This window comes from Pelmatolapia mariae, linkage group LG3_W, assembly GCF_036321145.2.
Source record: "Pelmatolapia mariae isolate MD_Pm_ZW linkage group LG3_W, Pm_UMD_F_2, whole genome shotgun sequence".
Classification (NCBI taxonomy): domain Eukaryota; kingdom Metazoa; phylum Chordata; class Actinopteri; order Cichliformes; family Cichlidae; genus Pelmatolapia; species Pelmatolapia mariae.
In genome coordinates this window covers 60,533,075-60,546,197 of record NC_086229.1, presented here as the reverse complement: position 1 = coordinate 60,546,197, position 13,123 = coordinate 60,533,075, and the positions used below count along the sequence as shown (strand labels likewise).

The following is a 13,123-nucleotide window of genomic DNA, read 5'->3' as shown; positions in this document are numbered from 1 at the left end:
GGATTTTAAAATAGATCCTAAATTTAATTGGAAGCCAGCGTAAGCAGACCAGAACCAGAGTAATATGTTCCAATATTCTTTTTACCAGTTAGAAAACGTGGTGCAGCATTTTGCACCAGTTGCAATCGTGACAAAGTGCTTTGGCCAATTCCTATTAAAAGGGAGTTGCAGTGATCCAAGCGTGACGTTATAAAAGCATGGATGAGAGTTTCCAAGTCACGGTTGGAAAGAAAAGGCTTAACCTGTAACAGAGTCTGAGATGATAGAATTGGAGTGCAGTGTGGATTTTTAGTCCAACATTAGTAACCTAGCTCTTTCTTACTAGCCTCCAGGTAACACGACCATGCTAAATATTGCAAACTGTTTCTCCGAGGCTGCGTATTTTGTTACTCTACCTAAGCATCCTTCGGCCTTGAACTTGAACTTAAAGGCAGCATAGCCAGATACAATGAGCTGTCTGGTGATCTGGGCGCTGGCGTCCTTCATGCGGTGGAAGTGCGCCCCACGAGGTAATAGGGAAGAGACTTGAACGCCCACAGGAACAGATCCTGGGCACCCTTTACGGTGAGGTGAGGTCGATTAAAGGGCTGGTTAGGCCTGTGAAACCAGTCACAGTAATACTCGGCCAGCCCCAGGAACTGCCTCACCTCCCTTTTTGTCTTGGGACATGGGAGGATTCAATAGTGGCTTTTTCTCCACCTGTGGATCCACCTGCCTGCCCCCAAGTTGTACCCCAAATACTGTTGCATTGAGCCCTGCCTGCGTCAGGGACTGGTCAACCACTGCACATGCTCTGCCCAGGTCTCACTGTAGGGGATCACACCATCCAGGCGTGTGGCTGCAGCACCCGGTACATGAGGTGCAGGAAAGTGGCAGGGGCTCTGGGAAGTGCGACAAATTAGTTGAAAGCATACGAAGTGAAGAAAGACGTTTTTTCCTTGGACTCTGCAGATGAGGAAATCTGCCAGTAGCTCTTGGTTAAATCCAGTGTGGTGACATATCGAGCTGTGTCTAACAAGTGGCTCGTCGACAGTGGGACATGGAATAAGCATCAAACCATGACACATCATCCACCTTGCGGTTGTCGACAGATTTTTCTTCAGAACCAGAACTATGGGGCTACACCAAGTGCTGTGCGGCTCTTCTATCCACCCACATTTTTAGCATGTAGGTCTATTCCTTCTGAATGATTGTCGTTTATGTTCGCGTAGCCTGTAGGGCTGTGAACGCACCATCATGCCAGGCTGCTTTTCAAAATGGTGATAATCTCCTGTAACATTAAAGGCCAAAGGTCACATGAAAACTGTCATGCACTGGGAAAACTAATGCTGCACTGCTGCCACCTGCTGGCTGTTATCATGCAGTGATTGGTGCCTCTTTCCATTTACACACAGTGCATACATTCAGCGGCCACTTTATTAGGTATACCTTGCCAGTCCCATGTTGGGCCCCTTTTTGGCTTCTGAGCTGTTTTCATTCTTCATGGCACTGATTCAACAAGCTGCTGGAAACATTCCTCACAGATTCTGGTCCATATTAAAATGACTGCATCACACAGCTGCTGCAAATTTGTCCATGATGTGGATCTCCTGTTAAAAACACCTTCTAAGATGTTCTGTTGGACTGAGATCTGGTGACTGTGGAGGCCATTGGAGTATTTCTGTGAACTTGTGATGTTCAAGAAGTTAGTTTGAGATGGTGCTTTATCCTGCAGGAATCAGCCACCAGGCAACACTGTGGTTATAAAGTGATGCACACAGTCAGTCAGAATACTTCAGAAGGCTGTGGTGTTTAACAATCCTCAGTATGGGGTCCAAAATGTGCCATTAAAATATCCCCCACTGCACTACACCACCAGCGAACTGTTACGTCTCCCTTCTGCAGAAGCAACAGGATCATGCTTCCACAAAACTCATCAGATCTGTGTTGTAACTCTGAAATTATCCATATGAACCTGCTCTGTTTCTGATGTAATTCTCTAAAAAGTATATATTTTTAGCAGATTCTGGTTTATGAGAGTCATCTTCTTCTCAGAGCAGAATGGCAGGAATATAAAAAGGTTCTCACTTTGAACTTCACTGGATCCACTTCATCCTTGTTAAACTCCACTTTCTCTGGTTGGTTAACCAGCAGCTGCTTATCACAGGCTCAGGTGCAGGTCATGACTGTTTTAGAGAGCTGAGCACTTCTGATCCTGAGTGATGAAACTGAGCAAGTTGGATCTGGTTAGTACCTTGATGTGAGACTGTGAAGACCAGGCGTGAACAAACCTGCTAAAAAAGTATTTACAGGAGACATTTTATGAAGTTTCTGTAAAGTTTCCTCAGATATAAAACAGCTGCTGCTCCGTCATAAAGTGGAGACATTAAAGTTTCAGTGGTGCACTCAGTTGGAGGAACTGCTGTTGCACTTTAGTGCCAGTAGAGAGCAGCACTACATCATGGTTTATTCTTGGTCGGCAGTGAGAGAGCTGCGGACTTTCCGTACACACTGCAGTGACTGATATTAATGTTCATTGTATCTCCCAGTGACACAGACAGCTGTAAAAGCTTACAGGCAAACTTCACATTCATAATCAGTGATTCATTCTCCTCCAAACTGTGAACGAACACATTAAAATAACATGGATTACATCTACATTTTAGTTACATAACATTATTATTGTTTATATATGCACTTTTTTTCTACTCTCACACTTTGAACTTCAGTTTGTTTGTTTTAACTTCTTTTCCTTTCTCACTTCCTGTTCATAATAAAGGAAAAGTTCAATTCTGATTAACAGATTTTTCATCTTTGTACTAAAAGATCAACAGCTGTACCTCTGTAGTCTTTGACTGTTATCTTGTGTTAGATGATGATGTCATCCATAAGTGACGTCTCCCCTGTCTGAAACACACAGAGGACATCGGTGCAGGCAGTGCAGTCCTGTCACTGACACAACCTCACAAGTATCAACAACACAAAAATAAATCACATTAATTATCGAAGTTTGTTTTTACAGTACTCACAGAGAACAGTTACAGCAGCAAACATCAGGATGTCTACAAATAATTTATTACAGATTTGTAATAAGATTTGCTTCAACTTTATTTAGTAGCTGAAATTTGTTTAACCCTTTGTTAATTATGGATTTTTAACAATGATTTCCTGAATCTTTCTGTCAAACACAGTTTAATTTCTCTACACTAGCAGAAAAGCCAAAGACTGTACAAACATGGCTTCTGCTTGGCCTGACTCAAGGAATTAAGCTTAGAGTTTGAATTTGAGAGGACTGTGGTGAAAAAACAAACAAACAAACGAAAACAAACCATCATTCACTGTAAAGGTCGCCTAACAAAACATATTAACAACATAATAACTTGTGATCATTTGTCACAGTTGTTAGAGTTTAAAGAACCGTCTGGAGTCTGTAAATCTCACAGTTAAAGCCTGCTTGCTGTGTTTCCTGGATTTCTGAGCAAAGATGAGAAACCTGCAGTCTGTCCTCTCACTTTAATTCAGGAAGAGAAGAGCAGAGCCAGGAAGAAGGAGACTGTCTGTCTGTCCTGCACTCTCTCTCTCTGTTTCTTTCTCTCTGATTGTGGAATAAAAGTATGAACATGTATTTATAAGTTACACTTGTGTTTGAATCCTGCAGCTTATCACACATTTGATTTCCATGTGTGACGACTGCAAGTGTCCAGAGTGAGGACAGACTGAGGGACCCACTGCTGCACATCATCTGTGAGGCTTTGCACCCCTGATGATCCACCAGGACAAACTCAGCAGTGTGTGAGGAAGAGGAGGAGGAAGAGCCAGCAGCAGCTGACAGATGGAGAGAATAGACAGACTGTTCCCTGTTTGTGAAGGACTGCTAGGAAAGTTTAACATAACTAATTGTCTGTCCTGAATCAGTCTTATTAGGTAATGTTCAAATAATGTTATCATTCCAGTGTTTTCAGTGTGGGAGAAAGTACTCAGGGCCTTCAAGTTACACACTATGAAAGGCAGCAACAAGTTTAATATTCAGAAACCTAAAGTATGTATCAGCAGCAGAATGGAGCTAAAAATAAATGTTTGTTTCAGTTCTATGAAGCTTTGAGTATTTTGGATTAGTAGCACTGCTGTGTTTGTTGCATCATATTGCTGTAATTGTTTATATGCTTTATATATTCTGAGGTAAGTTGAGCTATAGTGTTACATCATATTCTATAAGGATGTTATGTGTTTGTACTTTCTGCCCAGTTTGACCCATTTAGCAGAAGTCAGTCTGTTTAAGGCTCTGATATCTATTCTGTATGACTTAAAGCAGTTATGACATGATCTGATTTTCTCACCCAATAAAAGAATATTTAATATATCAGTCTACTCTTCATTGTATTAGAAACAGTTATCACAGCTCGTACATTTTCCTTTTTACACATATATGTAAGCACTGAGCCAAATTTAGTAATGCCAACATATTAAAAGAACAGTATTTGTCTCATATATAATACATCTGTATATACACTGTCAGAGATACTTGTCTTTGAGTGAAGATTTAAGGTGATAGGACATATAAATAACTGCAACTTGAATCTTTACTGAAGCTCAGTGTTAGACACAGAGTTTGAATTTCACATCACATGTGCAGTATCTGCACATGTGATGTGACAATAGAAGTGATTTGATTTGAGAGTTCAAACTCACTGCTATAATAACTTATAATGATTAATATAATAACTATAATATTGGCCATATCATATTTACACTGACTTTAGTCTCATGAACAACATTAGCTAATTGTTATTTACTAGCTAATCTTAAATGACTGTTCAGCACAGATATGGAGGCCAACAATCATGTTTTACAGTCCTGTGGTTTCAGCCTCAGATACTTATTAAATCACACAGAGCTCATGTAGAAACAAATGAACAAAATATGTTCTCCTTCATTTCTGTCAAACAAAGTTGTATGAAACTTTTTCAGCAGTTGGTGTTATGGTTGCTAGGCAACTTGGGCAGCGCGATGGAGGCTACACCGTCCCATTTCACAAGCCTCGCACTTCCGGCCTTAGCAGTCTTTGAGTACGCGGCCCTTGAGGATCGTTGAGGCTGCGTACTTTAAGGCTGCAGACCCTGAATTGGGATACAGCCATTGACTGCCGTGCTATGAATTGTGGGATATGTTGGGCCACAAATTCTACACCGCCACAGCCTTAAAATTCAGGGAAATAAAGGACGCATTTGAGGGCCGCATTTCGAGCAGCCTTAGAATTGGGACAGCCTTCGGCCCGTCGCTGTGACGTAATCAGCCTTAAAATGCAGCCTTTAAGGCTGCAGACCCTGAATTGGGATACAGCCTCTGTGTGATGTTATTCCCCCTGAGAATTCTCAGGAAGTACAGCCTCAAGTCTTTCCAACTATTACCTTATTACCTATTAACTTACCTACTATTGCTTGCCCACACACATTACATCTCACATCTGCTAAGTGACCCCTGACCTCCTAACTGTCACTCAGGTCTGATTTTGGCATCCACTCTTCCTCATAGTCACTCTCATCCCTCACTCAGGGAATGGCCCTAACTGTAAAATCATATTGTTTTTCCCTTTTCATGACCATTCTTGTAAATGAGTTTGAAATAAGTTTATGTTAATAAATGTGTTGTGAAATTTTTAAAATCAACTGCAAACACTACGTGAGCATGATTTGAAGTGGTTTAATAACGTTGTACAACAGAAAGAAACACTCTAGTCCAACGTCAAAAACTGTCTTTAAACAACCAAAAATACTTTCACATATTCATCTTATTTCAGTTTGTTAAAAACTGATGAAAAACTATTTTAAAATAATTTCTCTTAGCAGGAGCTGGTAAGGTAACTTTATATTCATACCAATAGGTAAGGTAAATTTGCTTTACAGAAAAATGATAGCATTTGGCATCCCTTCAACAAAACACATACCTAATAAATATAAATCTCCTGAGTAAAGGAGTTTTCCACACTCACCACTCATAAGGTCAAAGGTCAAACAGTCTTCTACTGAACACTGATGAAGAGTGATTTAAATTTGCAATTTAAATAAATACATTTAAATAAATTAACATAAGGAAATTATTCAGTCTAATGATTAAAAATGCTGAGGAGGGTTAGGACAAGTCTCTACTTGAGCATCATTAGTGTTTCTGCTCGGTGACCGGTGGAAACAACACAAAGGTGAGATTTATGATTTATTAGAAGTTTTCTGATAATGATTTAAATTAACCTAGGACTACATGCCGCTACCAAGTAGGATGTGAGTGTTTTAATCTGTCAGAAGGACAAACTGGATCTCAAACCTGAAGGTGTCTGTATGAAACAGACTCTGAGGAGCTTCTGGAGGTCAAGGGTGAGGTTTAAACAATGTGAAGCTGTAATTATGAACAGAACCGTATTATTATTTTTTATGGATTTATGTAAATATGTGATTTGAATATAGTGAATTGAATATCTCTGTCTCTCTTAATATTTTACTGCTCTTGTAATTTCCCACGTGTAGGACTAATAATCATCTCATAACACTGAATAAATAAACATATTTCTTTGGTATTTCTTTATGCAGAGGTTGATACTAAACCTGATCATTGACTTTTTAAACTATAGTATGTAACCTAAGGAACTTGGAAAGAAAAGCGTCTGGACTTCTTTGAGTTGCTTGAAGACGTTTCACCTCTCATCCGAGAAGCTTCTTCAGTTCTAAGGGTCAAATGGTGGAGAGTCCCAGATTTAAACCCAGTGGGAGTTTCCCCCCAAAGAGGGACAAAGGACCCCCCGATGATCCTCTACCTAATCACATGAGCCAAGGTGTGAAGATCGGGTGTGAAGTTGGTCCTGTCCTCCAAGGCGCTGTCTTCTTGTAGTCGTTTTCTGACAGTCTCCACTGCCTCCATAGTGGGTATGCAAGTGAAGAGGGAGACTACATCAAAGGACACCATGGTTTCATCTGGGTCCAGGGTAAGTTTCTGGGCCTTGTCGGTGAAGTTGGTGGAGTTCTTGATGTGATGTGGGGTGTTCCCCACCAGGGGTGCACACCATCCTTGCACTTTCACACCATGGCTCATGTGATTAGGTAGAGGATCATTATGGGGTCCTTTCACAGACATATAGTATGTATCAAAGAAATTGAAATTAAAATGTAACCTGCACAGCTCCTACCGAGCCTTTGACTGAAAACAGAGCTCAAAATGGCCACGTGTGGTTTGCTGTTCAGAATCATCTGAATCACTGCTGCACAGCTCATAAGAGGAAGTGGTTTTACAGAGAACAGATACCATTCGAGCTGTCTCAAAAATATGTGCAGATTTTTTTTTATTTTATTTTTTTTTTATTTAAACAAGTTCATGATTTAAATCTTCAGGAGCCTTTATGAGGACGTCTAACTGCCTGAGCACAAACTCTGGATGTTAACGATGTGATCAGATCAGTTTAATCAGTGTCAACTTGAACTGTATTTTCCCTCTCCTTTTACTTTTACTTCATTTGGTGGAGGATGCGAGGCATCTGAAGATCAGTAGAAAGAAGTACAGGTGTTTGTTGTCGGCAGAGGTCGAGGCCGGATCAAGTGATCGGACGGCAGACGTCACGGTGATTGCTTGACTACTGGGCCCACATAATAAAAAAGGTAAGGCACAAACCTCTTAAACAGAAATTGTGCTGTATTGGATTATATTTCTAAAATATGTAGTCAAGTGGTCATCCGTAGATCTCTGTTTTGAGTTTTGTTTGAAATGAAAATCTTTGTTTGCAACAAAAGTGAAACTTAGAAGTATTGTTGCATTCACGGTCGGCTCGGAAGAAGCAGTACTGAGCTAAGAGTAACTAGGATTGTTGGTAAAGGTAATGGCAAGGGTTGTGAACCCTGGCTGGGTTGAGGGCATCTATCAGACGAACTTAGAAGCATAGAGCCGAGCAGGGAGTGATGCAACACGAAGTGTGGTGACATTCCTTGTTGGAATGTCAAAAGAGGGAATGTTGGGATTCAGAGATTCTTTTATTGCTACCATATAATCTGCCTTATGATGACTGCATTAATAACATGTTTTACAGTATTATTTTATCAGTAATATTTCCTACAGGGTTTATATTGCATTGAATATGTTTGTCATCACATTGACCTTTCTATTCACAGGTTGAGTTCATTTTATACACAATGCATATCTGTGCTTGTTTAGAGTTGATGTTCCATCCAAAAGGGTTTTAAGCTTAACTCGTGAGAGTGTCCAGGTGATACATGTTGAGGGAAGATGAGAACATAGCAGGTTAATTGCATGCATGCTTACAATACACATATTAATCTAGTAGCAGGCCTGAGCGAAGGCCCAAGTGTCTTCTGCATCTTATTTGAGACCTGCGTCAATTCTGTCTACTTAGTGATTGGTGACGAGGGTCAACAATTAGCCATTTGAGACCCTGAGGTTTGAAGTTTATTGCCCTAAAAAGGCAAGTGTTATAGAAACGAGAAGTTATATGTCTGTTTATAGTTATTAAGATGTATATGATGTACCCTTGTCTGTAAACGATGTATTTTTGACGTGTACGTGGGGGTGTAATCCTCTATGTTATAAAACTAGAATCCAGTGTATTTTTGTCAGAGGAAACAAGGCATATGCTGATATATCTTCTCCTGTGCTAATAAACTCATCGTTTGATTGCACTTTTCTGGAGCCTCCGTCGTTTGTTGTCTGGTCTGCAGTTGATCGATCTTGCTTCATGTTTTACAAGAAACAGATTCTTTCTCCGAAAATCATGTGTTTAAAATAAAACTATTGATGAAAGACTTCAATTGAAATGTGCTTTAAAGAAAAACATGCCTCCAAAAAACAGGGCAGAGATCATTCAGCTGGATTAAGTTGAGTTAAACCTGGAGGTCCTGTGAGTGTGATCTCTGTGGAAATCAGTAAATCGATATGATTTAAAATGTCAAATATGAAGGCATATGGGTTTTTTTCCTTCTTGATAATGTTTGCTGTTTTACAAATGTTTTGTTATACAAGAGAGAGAGAGAGCGAGAGAAAGAGAGAGAGAGAGAGAGGCCACACCCACCAGCAGTTTTGTTTATCAGTGGAAAGTTTCCAACATTTTTTTCTGTGATTTTAGTTGTTTTAGACATTTTAATAATATAATGAACGTTGTAGATGATTCAGATGGATTAATAGATGCTTTGCTGCAGGTTTTTCTCTGTTTAATATGCAGATAGAAATGAATCACTTCAAACAAATGATCTCATTATAGACGAGCCAGCTGGAGCTTTGGGGCCCTCTGGAGGTCAGATTTAAACACTGAGGCTGCTCTTATGAACACGACACACATTTATTCTTGGACTTCTAATATTTATGTTAGGAATTCTCTTTAATTATACTTATAAACCCAGAGTTTTGATTTACAGAAATGTCTGAACGTTTTTATTGTTAGGAACTATCAGGAAGCGTTCATCAGCACTGACACACCTGTAATCCCTTCTCATCATGTCTGGAATGCAGTTCAGCCCTTTCTTAGAAACTTCGGAGAAGTTGTGGTGTTTCAAACAAAACATGTTGGCACTGGTTGACTTTTAGTTTGAGCGTCCAGTTTTAGATCTGATCTCTCCTTTGACTGCCTTAGCTGAAATTCAAGAACTGAGAAACTCTTGTCCTCCACATGTTACTGTTAATCTGGATTATTATTGTTTTTTATATAATTGGTGTGAATCTTTATAATATTTCATGTGTGATGGTTATGGCTTATCTGATGTTTATTGATCTACTGTAGTGTCTATTGTTTTTGCTTTCTATCAGGTCTACAATTCTACTCAGTTTCCTTTTCTCCCTTTCATTAAAAGTCAGAGGTCACAGTGAACATCTCCTTTGCTGCCACCTGCTGGTGATAAACTGTCAGAGGGGGTCATACACCAGCCACTATAAGCATCTTTTGAGTTATTACCTTGAAGACACACACACACACACACACACATGAATAACAACATAATGGAGTCTGAACGATGTCAAGAACTCCAGTCACTAATCCCCAAACTGATCTTAATTCGGTTCATTTTAATGGACTTTTCTTTAAATGAATGGAAACGTATTACTGTTGACATCATGTGGGCAGAATCTGAAATCAATGATGTCTTCTGTTTGTGTTTGACCTGTTTGTGTACTATAAGTATTTCAGTTTCACTCGCTGTTTCAACATCAAAAACTTTAGTCACTGAAAAGCTGTTGTACTCTAAAAGGCAACAATAGGAAACAGGTGTGTCTTTTTATTTTAACAGTGGGTTTTCTATGACCTTCTATGATGCATTCGTGACATATTTTGTCACAAATATTTTGACAGAGTGAGTTGAACTCATATGTCACACATATTTGCTTCAGCTGATGCTGCCTGAGTAACTCAGTACACTCAATAACACATCCAAGATGAACAAGATTTCTATAAACTTATCAGAAAACGGATAAGAGCAGATAAGAGATAAGAGCAGCTCCACTGCGTCTCAGAGTAGGAGAAAATGTTTTGAGTGTAGATTTTTTTGCTCTCTATCAGCTCATATTTGCAGTTTTCCTCGTTTTCTTTTCTTTTTTTTCCCTCTCAGCGGAGCGGACGGAGGCAGCAGAGTGTAGCTGCCTTCATGCACTCTGCTGGAGGAACATGGAGGAAAACAGAGAGCAGCGCCACGCTTCGTTAATTCACAAGTTTTCAGGCTTAAAGGTCAGAGATCACAGTGAAAGCCTCCATGTGTTGTTGGGTTGACAGAATCTCCTGTGCTGCCACCTGCTGGTGAAGAACTGTCAGAGGGCTTCATACACCAATCACTATAAGGATGTTATTAAATTATAACCTTGATGATGTAAACTACACACACACACACAACAGAAAAAAAACCCTCCTACATGAATATGAAAGGGGTTTGAAAGATGTCAAGGACTTGTTTTACTGAATGTAAACTTATCACTGCTGACATCATGTGGGCAGAATCTGAAGCTCTGTGATGTAATTTGTTCATGTTTAACCTGTTTGTGTATTATACGTATTTCAGCTTCATCCAGTGGTTCAACGTCATGCATTTTTCTCTAATAAAAGAATCAGACAAGCTGAAAACCCGTTGTACTCTAAAAGCCAACAATGGGACACAGGTATTCGTCATGTATTTAGTCTCCGTGATACTGCAGGCTGACAGTATCAGTTTCAGAAGTGATGTGAACTCATACCTCTGATGTCCCACATACTTGCTTCAGCTGATGCTGCTTCAGTAACTCGGTAGATTCAATAACACATCCAAGATGAACAAGATTTCTTTAAGCTTATCAGAAAAAGGATATGAGCAGAGATCTCGCTGAAACAGACCTCAGGTGTCAAGTCCAGCAGGGAGACAGAAATCCACTGATGACCAGATGAGCATGCATATTTAAAGAAACAAAGCTGATGTCAGACTGAGATGCCATCTGTTACTCTCTGAGTTCTGGACTCAGACTAACACAACACGATTGCAACATGTCTGGATGTTGAATCATCAGGAATAATAACATACCAGAAACCTGAAGAATATCTGAGGGCCTAATTGTAGCTCACCTGGTCCCTTTACCTGAATCAACCATAAGCAGATGTAAAATGTTAAGATTGTGTGTCCCTCACAATGCTCAAACACAGAGCGTCCTTTCATGAACCAGGTTCTTATATGTTGCAAAGAAGCTGCAAAGAAACAACATTTGATTTATGTCACAATGTCACATGAATTATTACTACTGAGTTTGAATTTCATATTCATATTTTCACATTATTATTTTTTTGTATGTCGATTCATCTTAAAGAGTGTGAAGACGACACCAAGATCAGCAGCAAATATAAAGTTTTATGAAAGTACTTAAAACTGAAATAAATATTTACCTTCAATTTTTATTGCGTGCAGTTTTCACTTTCTGTGAGCTCCTTTTTAAGGACAGAAAACTGGTATGACACGCAGCTAAATGCTGCTCTTAGATAAAATGTGTGTTCTTTGTGTGCACTTTATTTTCATCATCATCACTGTGACAAAATGGTAAAATGGCCAGTATTTATATAGCACTTTCAGCTGTCACAAAAAACAGTTCTGATCTGTGAAAGAGATTAAACATTTGTTTGTTTTCAGAGATGAGACCTGCAGGCACAGACTGGTATGCTGATTCTGCATCAGAAAAAAAAACACCTCTTTTGAATCTGAACGCAGGACTCTGACAGACTCTTAAGTTTTGAATCTGAATGCTGCTCTTAGATAAAATGTGTATTCTTTGTGTGCAGTTTCTTGTTCCTATGTGAAGCTAGGCAACTCACCACTCTTACAATATTGTATCACATCATTTGAACAAGAATACATTTCACAACTGTTAAGTTGTTGAATTTCATCCAGATCATACATGATTTCATTTCATTTCAGTTCACCACAAAAACACAATTATTTTCTTCAAATTACACATTAGACTTTTTGTAAATGTAACAATCAGTTTCACTTTTTTAATCCTTCCTGTTTACATATTTTTTTTTAATCTCTGACATCAAATGAGCAAAAAAGTCTTAAATATAACAACACCCAACCTGACAGACTGTTGCCAAACTACACCCTCCACTTTATTTAGTTCATTGTCAAAATTGCGTCTTCTTCTGCACCAAGTCACACAGCTTCTTACTCAAATTGTGCACTTTACTAATTCATTAACAGGCAATAGTGTAGTTTTATGTTCTGCTTATGTACACAAACACAGTTATACAAGATCAAGGCTTTTATCATCAGCTGTGGTCAGTGATAGGGACAATGAAAAATAAACCAAACACACACAGAAAGTCATCATGCCTGTGTGCTTTCTCAAAGCGAGTTCCACCCTACAGTGAAATGTGACACTGGAGTTTGCATGTGAGTCACATTAGACATTAGAGACATTGTATTTGCCATTCACAGCTTCTTTAGTTTGGTATGAGTGGAATAAATAGCACATTTTCTTCATGTAAGTACAAAGGTGGTGTTTGTTTTACATAATCACCCACATAATTCAGTTGTTTGTGCAGCATGGAGGCAGTTTTAGAGGGAAGCTGACAGCAAACGAATCAAATGCAAACATGCACTATGCTGCTGTTGTAGCTGTTATGTGTGACAATGTGGTTTTAATACCACGTAGATGA

The 13,123-nt window shown here is 39.3% G+C and overlaps 1 long non-coding RNA gene across 1 annotated transcript in view; it reads right to left on the bottom strand.

Moving 5' to 3' along the window:
- The window catches only part of LOC134624702 (uncharacterized), a 167,076-nt gene that overhangs the window by 58,142 nt on the left and 95,811 nt on the right, over window positions 1–13,123 (bottom strand). The gene's annotated exons all lie outside the window — the stretch shown is intronic.